This window comes from Mobula birostris, chromosome 4 (assembly GCF_030028105.1).
Source record: "Mobula birostris isolate sMobBir1 chromosome 4, sMobBir1.hap1, whole genome shotgun sequence".
NCBI classification, from domain to species: Eukaryota; Metazoa; Chordata; class Chondrichthyes; order Myliobatiformes; family Myliobatidae; genus Mobula; species Mobula birostris.
The window spans coordinates 8,896,414-8,914,636 of NC_092373.1; the positions used below are offsets into that span (position 1 = coordinate 8,896,414).

An 18,223-nucleotide genomic window follows, 5' to 3' on the forward strand; every position below is an offset into this window, starting at 1 on the left:
GGAAAGTGTACGGTTATGCACTTTGGCAGAAAAAATAAACGGGCAGACTATTATTTAAATGGGGAAAGAATTCAAAGTTCTGAGATGCAACGGGACTTGGGAGTCCTCGTACAGGATACCCTTAAAGTTAACCTCCAGGTTGAATCAGTAGTGAAGAAGGCGAATGCAATGTTGGCATTCATTTCTAGAGGAATAGAGTATAGGAGCAGGGATGTGATGTTGAGGCTCTATAAGGCGCTGGTAAGACCTCACTTGGAGTACTGTGGGCAGTTTTGGTCTCCTTATTTAAGAAAGGATGAGCTGACGTTGGAGAGGGTACAGAGAAGATTCACTAGAATGATTCCAGGAATGAGAGGGATAACATATGAGGAACGTTTGTCCGCTCTTGGACTGTATTCCTTGGAGTTTAGAAGAATGAGGGGAGACCTCATAGAAACATTTTGAATGTTAAAAGGCATGGACAGAGTGGATGTGGCAAAGTTGTTTCCCATGATGGGGGAGTCTAGTACGAGAGGGCATGACTTAAGGATTGAAGGGCGCCCTTTCAGAACAGAAATGCAAAGAAATTTTTTTAGTCAGAGGGTGGTGAATCTATGGAATTTGTTGCCATGGGCAGCAGTGGAGGCCAATTCATTTCGTGTATTTAAGGCAGAGATTGATAGGTATCTGAGTAGCCAGGGCATCAAAGGTTATAGTGAGAAGGCAGGGGAGTGGGACTAAATAGGAGAAAATGGATCAGCTCATGATAAAATGGCGGAGCAGACTTGATGGGCCGAATGGCCTACTTCTGCTCCTTTGTCTTATGGTCTTATGGTCTTATGATGCACTAACTTGAACTGTATCAAGGAATAATGGGCACAAGTAGATGAGTTATTAACCAAATGAAAAATTTTACTCCATTGATTATCAGAAAATGACTCTTGAAATTCTGATTCCCAAGCACATTTAATTTTATCATTAGAAATAATTCATGACTTTGATAACCTTTTATAGATTATAGCTATCAACCCTTTTTGAAATGGTTTACACTGAAAGAGAACATATTAAATGGATAAGCAGAAGGGTAATTTGGCAACAAACCACGTAAAAAATTCCTAATTTGTAAATATCTAAAAAAGTGTACATTAGATAAACCTTATTAAAAAGACATTAAACAGTCTCCTAAAAACAAATCTGAAAAAGTTATTATTCCCTTGGTTTTCCAAATTAAAAAGGCTTTATGGTTTAAAAAATAATTGAGATGGATATTACTGTACTGGAAAGAATAAAATTATTTAACTTAAAAGATTTGCGAAACTGAAACTAAATTCTTAATGTATGTCTAATAATGGGATTAAAATCTTGTCTACTAATCTTAGGAGACAAAAAGGGAAGAGGAGCTCCCAGTAAAGTGGCCAAAGAGAATCCTTTCACCGAATTTTCCTCCAAATCCAACCATGAAGGACATTCATATATATCTGAATAGTGAACCCAAAAAATAATATATCGAATATTAATTGCCCAATAGTACATTCTAAAATTAGGCAAAGCCATGCCACCAATATTTTTTAGTTTCTGCAATAATGAGTTACTCAGTCTAGGATTTTTATTGTTCCAAATATAAGATAAGATTACCAGGATCATTCTTGTGAACCTCCTCTGGACTCTCTCCAATGCCAGCACGTCCTTTCTTAGATAAGGGGCCCAAAACTGCCCACAGTACTCCAAGTGCAGTCTGACCAGTGCCTTATAAGGCCTCAGCATTGCATCCTTACTTTTATATTCCAACCCCATCTTGAAATGAATGTTAATATTGCACTTGCCTTGTTCACCACTGATCAACCTGAAAGTTAATCCTTAGGGAATTCCGCACAAAGACTCCCAAGTCCCTTTGCACTTCGAGGTGTATAAGATGAGAGGCATTGATCATGTGGATAGCCAGAGGCTTTGTCCCAGGGCTGAAATGGCTAACACGAGGGGGCACAGTTTTAAGGTGCTTGGAAATAGGTACCGAGGGAATGTCGGGGGTAAGTTTTTCACACAGAGAGTGGTGGGTGTGTGGAATGCACTGCCGGCAACAGTGGTGGAAGCGGATACAATGGGGTCTTTTGTGAGCCTCTTAGATAGGTAAATGGAGCTTAGAAAAATAGAGGGCTCTGCGCTAGGGAAATTCTAGGCAATCTCTCGAGTAGGTTACATGGTCGGTACAACATTGTGGGCTGAAGGGCCTGTTATGTGTTCTATGTTCTATGTTCCAATTGCTGAATTTGCTCCCTGTTTAGAAAATAGTCGACGCCTTTATTCCTTCTACCGAAGTGCACGAGCATAAACTTCCTTACACTGTATTCCACCTTTCAAATCCCAGTGTGACAGCTGGCGGTTTTAAATCTGGAATGAAGAGGCAATGGTGATGACGAGCAGAAAACTATTGCACAATGGTAGCGTGCCAGTCAGCGTGATGCAGTTACAGCGTGGGGCACCCAGAGTTCAGTTCCAGTGCTGTCATGGAAGTTTGCATGTTCTCACTGCCAACTGCGTGCGTTCCCTCCGGTGCTCCTGTTTCCAAAGGCGTACCAGTCAGCAGGCTGATCGGTCGTTGTAAACTGCCCTGTGATTAAGTTAGGGTTATGGGCAACGCAACTCATTGGGCTGGAAGGGCCTGTTCTGTACCGTATCTGTACAATAAATACATAAATAAAGAGATTTGGGCTGGCATTTAACACCCAGGTTTCGAAGAGTATTGAATTTCTGGATTTCTCCATCATGGACACGAGACTCTCCAGCATTAGACCACAAGACATAGGAACAGAATTAGGCCATTCAGCCCATCAATTCTGCTCTGCTATTCCATCATGACTGATCCTGGATCCCATTCACCTGCCTTCTCACCATATCCCTTGATACCCCGACCTATCAGGAATCTACCAACTTCTGCTTTGAGTATACCCAGGGACTTGGTCTCCAGTCTGTGGCAGAATCTTTCACAGATTCACCACTCTCCGGCTAAAAAAAAATCCCCCTTACTTCTGTTCTAAAAGATCGCCCTTCAATTTTGAGGTTGTACCCTCTAGTTCTGGATACCCCCACCATAGGAAACATCCTCTCCACATCCACCCGTTCAACATTAGGTAGGTTTCAATGAGATCCCCACGCATTCTTCTAAATTCCAATGAGTACAGGCCCAAAGCTGCCAAATGCCGCTCATATATTAACCCCTTCATTCGCAGAATCATCCTCATGAACATCCTCTGGAATCTCTCCAATGACAACACATCCTTTTTGAGATAAATAGCCCAAAACTATTCACAATACTCCAAGTGCAACCTGACTACTGTCTAATAAAGCTTCAGCATTAACTCCTTGTTTTTATATTCTACTCCCCTTGAAATATGTGCCAACATTGCATTTGCTTTCTTTACCGTAGACTCAACCCGTGAATTCTGGGAGTCTTGCACAAGGACTCCTAAGTCCCTTTGCAGCTCAGATGTTTGAATGTTCTCACCATTTAGATAATACTTTGCATTACTGTCCCTTTTACCAAAATCTGTTATCATACATTTTACAACACTGTATTCCATCTGCCACTATTTTTGCCCATTCTTCCAATTTGTCTAAGTCCTGCTGCGATTGCATTGCTTCCTCAGCACTACCTACCCCTCCACCTATCTTTGTATCATCCACAAACTTTGCCACAAAGTCATCAATTCCATGATCTAAATCACTGACAAACAATGTGAAAAGTAGCGGTCCCAATACTGACACCTGAGGAACACCACTAGTCACTGATAGCCAAACAGAAAAGGCCCCTTTATTTCCACCTCCTGCCTCTTGCCTGTCAGCCCTTCCTCCATCTTTGCCTGTATATTTCCTGTAACACCATAGAATTTTATCTTGTTAAGCAGCCTCACCTGCGCCACCTTATCAAACACCTTCTGAAAATCCAAGTACTTCCTCAAAGTACTCTAACTGATTGGTCAAGCAAGATTTTCCTTTACATGCTGACCATGCTGACTTTGATCTGTTTTATCATTAGTCACCAAGTAGCCCAACACTTTCCCAAACACTGAGGTTAGGCTAACTGGCCTATAATTTCCTTTCTTTTGCCTTCCTCCCCTCTTGAAGAGTGGAGTGACATTTGCAATCTTCCAGTCTTCTGGGATCGTACCAGAGTCAAGTGGTTCTTGAAAGATGATGACCAATACAACTGTTACCTCTGCAGCAACCTCTCTCAGACTCTGGGATGTAGTCCATCTGGTCTGGGATACTTATCCACCTTAAGACCATTGAGTTTGCCTAGCACTTTTTCCTTTGTAATCAAGTCAAGTCACTTTTTATTGTCATTTCGACCATAACTGCTGGTACAGTACACAGTAAAAATAAGACAACGTTTTTCAGGACCATGGTGCTACATGAAACAATACAAAAACTACACTGAACTACGTAAAACAACACAAAAGCTACACTAGACTACAGACAACAGGAATTCTGCAGATGCTGGAAATTCAAGCAACACACATCAAAGTTGCTGGTGAACGCAGCAGGCCAAGCAGCATCCTGCTGCGTTCACCAGCAACTTTGATGTGTGTTACTAGACTACAGACCTACCCAGGACTGCATAAAGTGCACAAAACAGTGCAGGCATTACAATAAATAATAAACAAGACAATAGGCACAGTAGAGGGCAGTAGGTTGGTGTCAGTCCAGGCTCTGGGTATCGAGGAGCCTGATGGCTTGGGGGAAGAAACTGTTACATAGTCTGGTCATGAGAGCCTGAATGCTTCAGTGCCTTTTGCCAGATGGCAGGAGGGAGAAGAGTTTGTATGAGGGGTGCGTGGGGTCCTTCACAATGCTGTTTGCTTTACGGATGCAGCATGTGGTATAAATGTCTGTGATAGTGGGAAGAGAGACCCCGATGATCTTCTCAGCTGACCTCACTATCCGCTGCAGGGTCTTGCAATCCGAGATGGTGCAATTTCTGAACCAGGCCGTGATGCAGCTGCTCAGGATGCTCTCAATACAACCTCTGTAGAATGGGGTGAGGATGGGGGGTGGGAGATGGACTTTTCTCAGCCTTCACAGAAAGTAGAGACACTGCTGGACTTGCTTTGCTATGGAGCTGGTGTTGAGGGACCAGGTGAGATTCTCTGCCAGGTGAACACCAAGAAATTTGGTGCTCTTAACGATCTCTACGGAGGAGTCGTCGATGTTCAGTGGAGAGTGGTCGCTCCGTGTCCTCCTAAAGTCAACAACCATCTCTTTTGTTTTGTTCACATTCAGAGACAGGTTGTTGGCTCTGCACCAGTCCGTTAGCCGCTGCACGTCCTCTCTGTATGCTGACCCATCATTCTTACTGATGGGACCCACCACGGTTGTGTCATCGGCAAACTTGATGTGGTTCGAGCTGTGTGTTGCAGCACAGTCATGGGTCAGCAGAGTGAACAGCAGTGGACTGAGCACACAGCCCTGGGGGGCCCCCGTGCTCAGTGTGATGGTGTTGGAGATGCTGCTTCCAATCCGGACTGACTGAGGTCTCCCAGTCAGGAAGTCTAGGATCCAGTTGCAGAGGGAGGTGTTCAGGCCCAGTAGGCTCAGCTTTCCAATCAGTTTCTGAGGAATGATTGTGTTGAATGTTGAACTGAAGTCTATGAACAGCATTCGAACGTACATGTCTGTTTTGTCCAGGTGGGTTAGGGCCAGGTGGAAGGTGACGGCAATGGCGTCGTTTGTTGAACGGTTTGGACAGTACGCGAACTGCAGGGGGTCCAGTGAGGGGGGCAGCAGGGTCTTGATGTGCCTCATGACGAGCCTCTCGAAACACTTCATGATGATGGATGTGAGTGCAATGGGACAGTAATTGTTGAGGCGGGACGCTGAAGACTTCTTCGTCACGGGGACGATGGTGGCGGCCTTGAAGCATGTAGGAACGACGGCGCTGCTCAGGGAGATGTTGAAGATGTCAGTGAGAATCTCTGCTAGCTGGTCTGCACATCCTCTGAGCACTCTGCCAGGAATACTGTCTGGTCCAGCAGCCTTCTGTAGGTTGACCCTGCACAGGGTTCTCCTCACATCAGCCATGGTAAGACACAGCACCTGGTCATTTGGAGAAGGGGTGGTCTTCCTCGCTGCCATATCATTTTCCACCTCAAAACGAGCGTAGAAGTTGTTTAACGCATCTGGGAGGGAGGCATCACCAGCACAGGCAGGTGGTGTTGCCTTGTAGTTGGGATGTCCTGAATGCCCTTCCACATGCATCGCGTGTCACCGCTGTCCTGGAAGTGGCTGTGGATTCACTGGGCATGTGCACGCTTTGCCTCTCTGATGCAAAGCATCATCCATGGCTTCTGGTTAGCGTGTGTAACTCTGGGACAGTTTGGCCCTCGCTGTTGTTCAGGCTGCCTTGTCGCCTGCTCTGAAGGCAGAATCATGGGTCCTCAGCAGCGCACGCACCTCCACGGTAATCCATGGCTTCTGGTTAGCGTGTGTAATGATGGTCTTGGCCATAGTGACATCATCGATGCACTTGCTGATGTAGCTAGTCACTGATGCCGTGTACTCCTCTAAGTTGGTAGAGTCGCCATCGGTTGCAGCCTCCCTGAACACGTGCCAGTCAGTGTGCTCAAAGCAGTCTTGAAGAGCAGAGTTGGCTCCTGCTGGCCAGGTTTTCATCTGCTCTGAACTGGTCTGGAGCGTCTGACGAGTAGTCTGTATGCTGGGATTAGCATAACAGAGATGTGGTCTGAGTAACTGAGGTGGGGGCAAGGATCCGCCCGGTATGTGCCGGGAATGTTTGTATAAACAAGGTCCAACGCATTCTCCCCTCTCGTTGCAAAGTCCACATTCTGATGGAATCTGGGGAGCACTGACTTAAGATTCACGTGGTTAAAATCTCCGACAACAATAGCAATGATATTACTCCTGCTCCCTGACATTCACAGACTTCGGACACACTGCTTGTGTCTTCCACTGAAGAATGAAGCGAGGTACCCATTAAGTTCATCTGCCATTTCTTTGACCCCCATTACTACCTCACCAGCATCATTTTCCAGTGGTCCAATATCAACTCTCACTTACCCTGTACTCTTTATATAAATGAAATAACTTTTAGTATCCTGTTTATATAATCAGCTAGTTTGTCCTCATATTTCACCTTTCCCCTTCTTATAGTTTTTTAGTTACCTTTTATTGGATCTTAAAAGCTTCACAATCATCCAACTTCTCACTCTCTTTTGCTACCTTACATGCCCTTTCCTTGGCGTTTTGCAGTCCTTAACTTCCCTTGTCAGCCATGGTTGCCTTGTCCTGCCATTTGAGAACAACTTCTTCTCTGGGACATATCCTTCCTGACCCTTGTGAACTATTCCCAGAAACTTCAGCCACCTCTGTTCTGCCATCATCCCTGCCAGTATCCCCCTCCAAGTCAACTGAGAAAGCTCCTCTCTCATGCCTCTGTAATTCACTTTATTCCATTGTGATATTGATACATGTGACTTCTGCTTCTCCCTCTCAAATTGCAGAATGAATTCCATCACTCCCTCCTAAGGGTTCCTTTATGTTAAGCTCACTATTAAGATCTGGGTTCCTACACAACACCCAATCTAAGATAGTCTTTCCCCGCATAGGCTCAAGCACAAGCTGCTCTAAAAAGCCATCATGTAGGCATTCAACAAATTCCCTCTCTTGCAATCCAACACCAACCAGATTTTCCCAATCCCCTTGCACATTGAAGTCCCCCATTACAATTGTGTCTTTACCCTTGTTACGTGCCTTTCCCAGCTCCCTTTGCAATCTCAACCCCATATCTTTGCTACTATTTGGAGGCCAATGTTTTTTTTTACCCTTGCAATTTCTTCATTCCACCCTCAAAGATGCAACATTCTCGGACCCTATGTCACCTCTTTCTGAAGATGTAATTCCATCTCTTACCAACAGAGCCACACTACCACCCATGCCATCCTGCGTATCCTTTCAATACAGAATATATCCTTTGATGTTAAGCTCCCAACTAAAACCTTCTTTCAGCCACAACCAGTGATCCCCTCAACATCATACCGACCAATCTCTAATTGCGCCATGAGTTCATCTACCTTATTCCGAATGCTACGTGCATTTAAATACAGCACCCTCAGTCCTGCATTCTTCACCGTTATGAATTTTGCCTCTGTGGTACAACTTAACTCTTTGCTCTATCTGCGGTTGTACCCAGTCATTGGCTTGTCCTTCCTTACGCTCCATGTTACACCCATCATTTACTTGTAAACCTGCTGGCTCATCCTTAGCTCTCTCACACTGGTTCCAAACCCCCTGCCATATTAATTTAAACCACTCCCAATAGATCTAGCAAACTTGCCCGCAAGGATATTTGTCCCGCTCGGATTCAAGTGCAACCCGTCCCTTTCGTACAGGTCACACCTGCCCCAGAAGAGGTCCCAATGATCCAGAAATCTGAATCCCTGCTCCCGCTCCAATTCTGCAGCCATGCAGTTATTTTTTATTAGCTCTTCCTTCAGTTAGTCCTGACGAAGGGTCTCGGCCTGAAACGTCGACTGTACCTCTTCCTAGCGATGCTGCCTGGCCTGCTGTGTTCACCAGCAACTTTTATGTGTGTTGCTTGAATTTCCAGCATCTGCAGAATTCCTCGTGTTTACAGTTATCTGCCACCTCATTCTGTTCCTGTCCTCACTGTTGCATGGGAAAGGCAGTAATTCTGAGATAACTACCCTCGAGGTCCTCCTTCCTATATTCTGTTTCAGGACTTCCTCCCTTTTTCTACCTATGTCATTGGTAGCAATATGGACCACGACTTCTGGCTGCTCACCCTCCCTGTTCAGGATACTGTGGACACGTTCAGAGAAATCGCAGACCCTGGCAACTGGGAGGCAAACTACCATCTGTGTTTCTTTTTCACGTCCACAGAATCGCCTATCTGTCCCCCTAACTGTAGAGTACCCTATTACTGCTGCCGTCCTCTCCAGTTTCCAGCCCTTCTCTGCCACAGGACCAGCATTAGTGCCACAGCTGCTTCCCCCCAGTTAGGTCATACCCCCAACAGTACTCAAAATGGAGTACTTATTGTTGAGGGGAACGGCCATAGGGGTGCTCTCAACTATCTGACGTTATCAGATATCAGCTTCCACATTGCCTCCCCTATCAGCATCCAGGACACCTTCCAAAGGTGATGCTTCGAAAAGGCGGCATCCATCATTAAGGACCCCCATCACCCAGGACATGCCCTCTTCTCATTACTACCATCAAGGAAGGAGGAAGAGGAATGTGAAGGCACATACTCCGTGTTTTAGGAGCAGACTCTTCCCCACCACCAACAGATTTCTGAATGGACAATGAACCCCTGAACACTACCTCCATATTTTTCCTCTCTTTTCACACTAATTATTTAATTTTCTTTTTTATGTATACTTTTTTATTGCAATTTATATTTTTATTACTAGGTATTGCAATGTATGGCAATGTACTGCCACTGCAAATCAACAAATTTCACGACATAAGCCAGAGATACGATTCTGATTCAAACTGCGAGAAAGGGATTCAAACGCACAAACGACCAGGTCGCACCCCCTCCTCACGGAGCACCGCGGAGATGGTGAATCAGCAAGAACAAAGTGCCTCATTTTGTGGGCTGGAGATGTAAACAGGAAATCCACTCTCAGATTTTGTGAGGGGCTGCTAGGCGCTCATCTGGACTGGCAGAAACTCTGTGCAAGTTCTTTGATAAAGTTAATCCTTCAATTTAGACCACGGACATTGGTCAAGTGGATTATGGTACCTTGTGCTACACTACAACCAACATGATACGTCAATAATTAGAAGTAGAATTTCGCAGTCCTGGGACATCCTGAAGTTGCAATGGGGTCAAATAACGTGGTTTTCAAGTGTTGCAATGCGGGTAGTTCTGCAACCAAACGGAACTCAGCAATCTCTCGCAATCTGTGAATGCCTAACTCGTCCACTTTCAGAGCCGACGGCTGGGAAATCCGAAGGCAAAACAGGGAATGAAGGAAGTGCTGGGCATGAGAGGGGAGGGAAAGAGCAGCGACGTTGCCACAAAGGCTCTTGGCTGGAAAATCGAATAGAAGACACGTTAAATGCAGGAAGGTGGAGATCTCCTGAGGTAATACGTGCTTGTGTGGAGTAAACTTTCGCAACTCTTTATTGGAATCAGGGTATCTGAATTAGAATCAGTTTTTTTATTACTAACATTTGTTGTGAAAATTGTTGTTTGCGGTAACAGTACAGTGCAATACGTAAAATATACTAAAATTACAAAAATATACAGTAAATACGTAAATAAATAAAACAAATTGACTATATTTATTTATTCATATGTATATATTTATACACACTCAATGGCTACTTTATCAGATACACCTATACACCCGCTTGTTAATGCAAATATCTAACCAGCCAGTCATGTGGCAGCTACTCAATGCATAAAAGCATGCAGACATGGTCAAGAGATTCAGTTGTTGTTCAGACCAAACATCAGAATGGGGAAGAAATGTGACCTGAGAGACTTTGATCGTGGAATGATTGTTGGTTCCAGACGGGGTGGTTTGAGTATCTCAGAAACTGCTGATCTCCTGGGACTTTCATGCAAAGGAACTCTCCAAAGTTTACAGAGGATGGTGTGAAAAACAAAAAAAAACATCCAGTAAGTGGCAGTTCTCTGGGTGAAAACACCTTGTTCATGAGAGAGGTCGGAGGTGAGTGGCCAGACTGGCTCAAGCAGATGAGAAGGTGACAGTAACTCAAAAACCATATATTACAAAACCAGTGTAATCCTACCATGGACAGTCATCAGCCTGTCTGTGACAGGAGGAGGGTTTGGCACGGGACCAACAACCTCATTTCATAAAAAAACTCAGAGCCACAGACCGGCCAACAGATGCTCTAAAATCCTCATCCTTGAGAGAGGAATGATAGCAGGTGGGCTGCACTTGGGGGCAATTTAGAAGTTTGATCCAGGACGGAGGACTCTGGTAAGCTGTTGGTGGCAGCCTGTGCCCCGGTAGGACGATGGGCTTAAGAAGAAGACGATAACAGCGGTGTGCAGCAGAGCATCTCTGGATGCACAACATGTTGAACCTTGAAGTAGATGAGCAACAGCAGCAGAAGACCACACACACACACACACACACTTAATGGCCACTTCATTAGGTACAGCAGGTACGTAGTAAAGTGGTCACATGTTCTGTAATTAAACAAGTAGTGCAAAAGTTGTGAGGTAAAGCTGATGAGGTATTTGTCCATTTAGAGATCTGATGGCGGAGGGGAAGAAGCTGGTCCTGAAACATTGAGAGTGTGTCTTCAGGCTCCCGTACCTCCTCCCTGATTGTCATTATTCATGAGAAAAGTCCCATGTTGATGGTGTGAAGACAATTGACTGAATCATGGCCGAAAGTAGGTCACAGTTGAGAGTTTAACATCAAATGATATACTTTGCATCGAAAGGATAGGCAAGAAGGCATAGGTGCTAACGTGGCTTTGTTGGTAAGAGATGGAATTACATCCTTAGAAAGAGGTGACATCGGGTCAAAGAGTGTTGAATGTTTGTTGGTGGAGTTAAGAAACTTCAAAAGTAAAAGAACAAATCGGGATTGAGATTGTAAAGAGAGCTGGAAAGGGTAATTAAGTTATTGTCTCAATTGTAATGGGGGACTTCAATATGCCAGAAGACTGGGAAAATCAGATTGTTGTTGGATCACAAGAGAGGGAATTTGTTGAATGCCTATGAGAAAAACTTCTTAGAGCAGCTTGTACTCAAGCCTCCTAGGGGGAAAGGCTATCTTAGATTGGGTGTTGTATGATTATCCAGATTTTATTAGTCAGTTTAAGGTAAAGGAACCCTTAGGAGGCAGTGATCATAATATGATTGAATTCCTACTGCAGTTTGAGAGGGAGAAGCATAAGTCACATGTTTCCGTATCGCAGTGGAATAAAGGGAATTACAGAGGCATGAGAGAGGAGTTTGCCCAAGTGGATTGGAAGAGGATATTGTCCGAGATGACAGCAGTGGCTGAAGTTTCTGGGAATAGCTTATAAGGTGCAGGATAGATACAGTACATCTCACAGAAGAAGAAGTTCTCAAATGGCAGGGCTAGGCAACCATGGCTGACAAGGGAAGTTAAGGACTGCATAAAAGTCTAGGAAAGGTCTTATGAGGTAGCAAAAGTGAGTGAGAAGTTGGACATTCGTGAAGCTTCTAAAATCCAACAAAAGGCAACTAAAGAAGCTATAAGAAGGGAAAAGATTCTTCAAGGAAGTAACAAGCAGCATGGACAAAGGAGAGGTGGAGAATGTCATTCACTTAGATTTGCAGAAGGCATTTGATAAGGTGCCTCACAAGATACTGGCACGGACAGAGGAATGGCTGACAGGCAGGAGGCAGTGAGTGGGAATAAAGGGGGCTTTTTCCAGTTGGCTGCCAGTGACAGGGGTCAGTATTGGGACCGCTACTTTTCACATTGTTTGTTAATCATTTAGACCATAAGACCATAAAACATAGGAGCAGAATTAGGCTATTCAGCCCATCAATTTTGTTCTGCCACTGAATCACAGCTGATCCTTTTTTCCCCATCTCAACCCCACTCCCAGCCTTCTCCCTGTAACCTTTGATGCAGTGTCCAGTCAAGAACCTATCAAGCTCTGCCTTAAATACACCCAATGACCTGGCCTCCACAACTGCCTGTGGCAATAAATTCCACAAATTCACCACCCTCTGGCGAAAGGAATTTCTCCGTATCTCTGTTTTAAATGGACGCCCCTCTATCCTGAGGCTGTCCCCTTTTGTCCTAGACTCCCCCACCATGGGAAACATCCTTTGCACATCTACTCTGTCTAGGCTTATCAACATTCAAAATGTTTCTATGAGATCCCCCCTTATCCTTCTAAATTCCAGCGAGTACAGACCCAGAGCTATCAAACGTTCCTCGTAAGATAACCCTTTCATTCCTGGAATCATCCTTGTGAACCTCCTCTGAACCCTCTCCAATGCCAGCACATCTTTTCTTAGATGAAGAGCCCAAAACTTTTCACAATACTCAAGGTGAGGCCTCACCAGTGCCTTATAAAGCCTCAGCATCACATCCTTGCTCTTGTATTCTGGACCTTTTGAAATGAATGCTAACATGGCATTTGTCTTCCTCACCACTGACTCAACCTGCAAGGTAACCTTCAGGGTGTTCTGCATAAGGACTCCCAAGTCCCTTTGCATGTCAGATTTTTGGATTTTCTCCCCATTTAGAAAATAGCCTACACATTTATTTCTACTGCCAAAGTGCATGACCATGCATTTTCTAACATTGTATTTAATTTGCCACTCTCTTGCCCATTCCCCTAATCTGTCTAAGTCCTTCTGCAGCCTACCTGTTTCCTCAACACGACCTGCTCCTCCACCAATCTTCTGCAAACTTGGCAACAAAGCCATCTATTCCATCATCTAAATCATTGATATACATCATAAAAAGAAGCGATCCCAACACTGACCTCTGCAGAACACTGCTAGTCACTGGCAGCCAACCAGAAAGGGATCCTTTTATTCCCACTCATTTCCTCCTACAAATCAGCTAATGCTTTAACTACATCAGTAATTTATCTGTAATACCATGGGCTTTAAATCTGGTAAGCAGCCTCATTTTTGTGGCACCTTGTCAAAGACCCTCTTAAAGTCTAAATAGATAGTGGAATTGGTGGCTTTGTGGCAAAGTTTGTGGATGATACAAAGATAGGTGGAGGGGTAGGTAGTGCTGAGGAAGTGATTGCAGCAGGACTTAGACAGATTGGAAGAATGGGCAAAAAAGTGGCAGAAGGAATACAGCGATGGGAAATGTATGATAATGCATTTTGGTTAAAGGAACAATAGTGCAGAATATTACCTAAATGGGGAGATCATTCAAACATCAGAGGTGCAGAGGGACTTAGGAGTCCTTGGGCAAGACTTCCAGAAGGTTATCTTAAAGGTTAAGTCTGCAGTAAAGAAGGCAAATGCAATGTTGGCATTTATTTCAAGGGGAATAGAATATAAAAACAAGGAGATAATGCTGAGCCTTTATAAGACATTAGTCAGATTGCATTAGGAGTATTGTCAACAGTTTTGGGCCTCTTTTCTCAGAGAGGATGTATTGTTATTGGAGAGCATCCAGAGGAGGTTTATAAGGATGATTCGGGAATGAAGGGGTTAACATGTGAGGATCGGTTGGCAGCTCTGGGCCTGTGTTTACCAGAATTTAAAGACACACACAAAAAAAAAGAAACCTACCAAATGTTGAAACGACTAGATAAGGTGGATGTGAAGAGAATGTTTCCTCTGGTGAGGCTATGGGAGAGAGGCAGAGAGCAGGGAGAGATTGAGAAGGAGAGAGGATTGGAGAGGGAAGGGTGGGGATGGATTGTAAAGGGAAGGAGAGGAATTTGGAAATGGGGAAATTGGGGAAGAAGAGATTGAGGAGGGTGGAGGGAGAGATTGAGAAGGGTGAGGAGAGTGAGGATGAGGGAGGGATCGAGGAGGGTGGGGAGAGAGTCAGAAGGTGAAGGGAGAGATTGAGGAGGATGTAGGGAGAGATTGAGGGGGATGAGGGTGGGGAGAGTTTCAGGAGGGTGTAGGGAGAGATTGGAGGATGAGGGAGGGATCGAGGAGGGGGAGAGATTGAGGAGGGTGGGGATAGATTCAGAAGGGTGATGGGAGAGGTTGAGGAGGGTGAGGGAGAGATTCAGAAGAGTGACGGGAGAGGTTGAGGAGGGTGAGGGAGGGATTGAGGAGGGAGGGGGAGAGATTCAGGAGGGTGGAGGGAGAAATTGAGGAGGGTGGGGATAGATTCAGAAGGGTGGGGAGAGATTGAGGAGGGTGGGGTGGGATCTAGGAGGGTGTGGAGAGATTGAGGAAGGTGGGGAGAGATTCAGGAGGGTGTAGGGAGAGATTGAGGAGGGTGAGGGAGGGATTGAGGACGGAGGGGGAGAGATTCAGGAGGGCGGAGGGAGAGATTGACGACGATGGGGAGGGTGGAAGGGGAAGGGGAACTGGCTGACGTTCTGAGCTGCGGACAGAATTTGGCCGAGGCGTACGAAGCAGCCTCTGGAGAAGAGCTGCCCGCTGGAAGTGGATCTCGGCCCGCAGAAGTACTTCCCCAGTGCTCGGGGCTGTTGTCCAACAGGCTGCAAGTGAACACATCATTTGCAGGAAGTGGGAACGGCGGACTCTCTCTCTCGCCCCCGGAGCGGAGTTTCCCTGTGAAATACCGCAGTGAGTCGGAGCGTCAGACAGTCGCACAGAGATAGAGAGGCAGAGAGCGGTAAGCTTCCATTCCTCGTCGGGGCGGGGGGACGGATGGTGTAGTTTCCGCTCAGGGTCAGCAAGCTGGAGTTGAGAGAAAGAGAGAGAAGTGTTGTTCGGGCGGGGGGAACAGAGTGACAGAGGGGGATGGAGAGGGAGAGAGAATGAATACCATACAAATAAAGAAAGATGGGGGGGGTGGGGGGAGGAGAGTCACACTCAAAGTCCTGATGCAGAGTTTTAGTTTGAAACATTGACAGCTCCGTTTCTCCCACAGAGGCTGCTCGATCCGCTGAGTTCCTCTAGCAGATTGCTTGTTCCTACAGGTATCCACCATCTCTTTTGTCTCCATTAAACGGGCTGGACTGTTTCCTCTGGACTCTCGAAGCTGAGGGGCCGCCAGATAGGAGTACTGTATATAAAATTATGCAAGGGACTGATAAGTTCAGTCTTTTCCAAGATGAAATTGTCAAATACTAGAAAGCATTGTGGGCAGTTTGATCCCAAATATAAGAAAGCATTTGCTGGTGTTGCAGAGGGTCTAGAGGCCACTCATGAGAAATGATCCTCATGAGAAAGGGTTAACGTACACAGAGCATTTGGGCCTGTTCTCACTGGAGTTTAGACGAATGAGGGCTGATCTCATTGAAATCTTTTGAATATCGAAAGACCTCAACAGAGTGAATGTGGAGTGGATGTTTCCAATAGTGAGAGAGTCTAAGGCCAAAGGGCACAGGCACAGAATACAAGGACATCCCTTTAAAATGGGGATGAGGAAGAATTTCTTCAGCCAGAGGGTGGTGAATCTGTGGAATTCGTTGCCACAGACAGCTGTGGAGGCCAAGTCATTGAGTGTATTTAAAGCAGAGGTTGATAGGTTTTTGATTGGTAAAGGTGTCAAAGGTTATGGTGAGAAGACACGGCAATGGGGTTGACAGGGATAATAAATCAGTCATGATCGAATGGTGGAGCAGACCCAATGGGCTGAATGGCCTGATTCTACTCCTATGGCCTTGGAATTGGGGTGAGAATGGGGATGTTTAAATAAGATTTCTAAGGCAGGTATTTTATACAGAGGGTGGTAGGCGTAAGGAACACTGTGCCAGGAAAGTAGCATACCGTGTACATAACAGTTACAAAAATGGCGTAAGGGCCATGTTGAAATGTTGTCACTTTAGAGCAGAAATTCCCAACTGTTTTTATCCCATGGGCCAATACCATTAAGCAAGGGCTCTGTGGACCTCAGGTTTGGGAACCCCTGCTCTAGAAGCAAATAGTAGTTGTCTTATATGACCTTGTGTTTCTCCTGCACAAATTTAACGATCATCTCTCACCCTGCCCTCTCAACTCTTCATACCAGCTATTTCTGATTCAGGTTCAGACTTATTTATCACATGTACATCAAAATGCATTGTTTGTGTCAACAGCCACTACACCCAAGGATGTGCTGGGGGCCACTACGCATTCTGTTGCCAACATAGCATGTCCACCATTTCCCCTCCACATTCTCATCCCCGGCGCTCTGGTTCTCATCCCCTTCAGCTCTAGTTTAACTCCCCCGTAGCTGCACTAGCAAGGATATTAGTTTCCTGCCAGATCAGTTGCAAACCTTCCCATCTGTACGGGTCCTACCTTTCCTGGAAGAGAGCCCAATGATCCAAAACCCTGAAGTCCTCCTACCCACACCACCTCCTTAGCCACATATTAAACAGCATTATCCTTCTAGTTCTCATCTCACCAGCATGTGGCACAAGTGATAGTTCTGAGATTATAACCTTGGAAGTCACATTCTTTAATTTAGCACCTAACTCCCTGAATTCACTTTGCAGGAATTGGTCACCATTCCTACTGATGTTATTGGTCCCGACATGGACCACGATCTCTGGCATTTCTGATATAATGTCTATTTCTTTGCTTCCACTGATGCTGCTTGACCTGCTGAGTTCCTCCAGCAGTTTGTTTCTTTTCCTCAGATTCTAGTATCTTGATAGCAATCATCTTAATTGCATTTGATCTGCTTCCAGTTTCTTTCTCTGTTCTCAAAGTTCAAAGAAAATTTATTACCAAAGTACATATATGTCACAGCAAAAAATCTTGAGATTTATTTTTTGCAGGCACACTCAATAAATCCAATAACCTTAGCGCAATCAGTGAAAGACCGCATCAACTTGGGCATTCGACCAGTGAGCAAAAGACAAGAAACTGCAAATACAAGAAGAAAGAAATAATAATAATAAATAAATAAACAAATATTGAGAAGATGAGATGAAAAGCCCTTGAAAGTGAGTCTATAGGTTATGGGAACAGTTCAGTGATAGGGCAAGTGAAGAAATCCCCTCTGGTTCTGGAGCCTGAAGGTTGAAGGGTAATAACTTTTTCTGAATCTGTTGGTGTGAGTCTTGAGACTGTTCTACCTCCTTCCTGACGACAGCAGCGAGAAGAGAGCATGTCCCGGATGGTGGGGGTCTAGATGATGGATGCTGCTTCCTGCAGCATTGCTCCATGCAGATGTGTTCAATGGTGGGGAGGGATTTACCCGTGATGGAGTGGGCCGTATTCACTACTTGTGGGATTTTCCATTCAAGGGCACTGGTGTTTCTATACCAGGCTGTGACGCAGCCAGTCAACATACTCTCCACTACACCTCTATGGAAGATTGTCAAAGTTTTAGATGTCATGCGGAATCTCTGCAAACTCCTAAGGAAGTAGAGCTGCTGCCCTGTTTTCTTCATAATTGCACTTATGTGCTGGCCCAGGACACGTCCTCTGAAATATAACACAGAGATATTTATTGAGAACTAAATGAATCATAGAAATACATGCAATATCATTTTTTAACAGGCTGACTTTTACAACGTTATACAGCTGTTGAAGTTGGAGTGTCATTCAATCTTCTTTTGCCTATGACAGTCCTGAATATTTTGGCCTCCTTTCTCATCCACTTTGTAATCCAATCTACTC

At 45.0% G+C, this 18,223-nt stretch overlaps 1 protein-coding gene across 5 annotated transcripts in view; it reads left to right on the plus strand.

Annotated features, from left to right (window-relative positions):
• Window positions 1-9,653: 9,653 nt before the first annotated feature.
• LOC140196152 (interleukin-1 receptor accessory protein-like) overlaps window positions 9,654-18,223 on the plus strand; it is an 88,296-nt gene continuing 79,726 nt past the window's right edge. Inside the window, exons 1-2 of one of the 5 annotated variants that reach the window (XM_072254891.1) lie at window positions 9,654-10,105; window positions 15,540-15,588. The gene's annotated coding sequence lies outside the window, so the exon portion shown is untranslated. Of the gene's footprint in view, window positions 10,106-15,049; window positions 15,282-15,539; window positions 15,589-18,223 lie in introns of those variants that run through there. The other 4 variants (XM_072254890.1, XM_072254892.1, XM_072254889.1 and 1 more) reach the window with 4 other exon arrangements.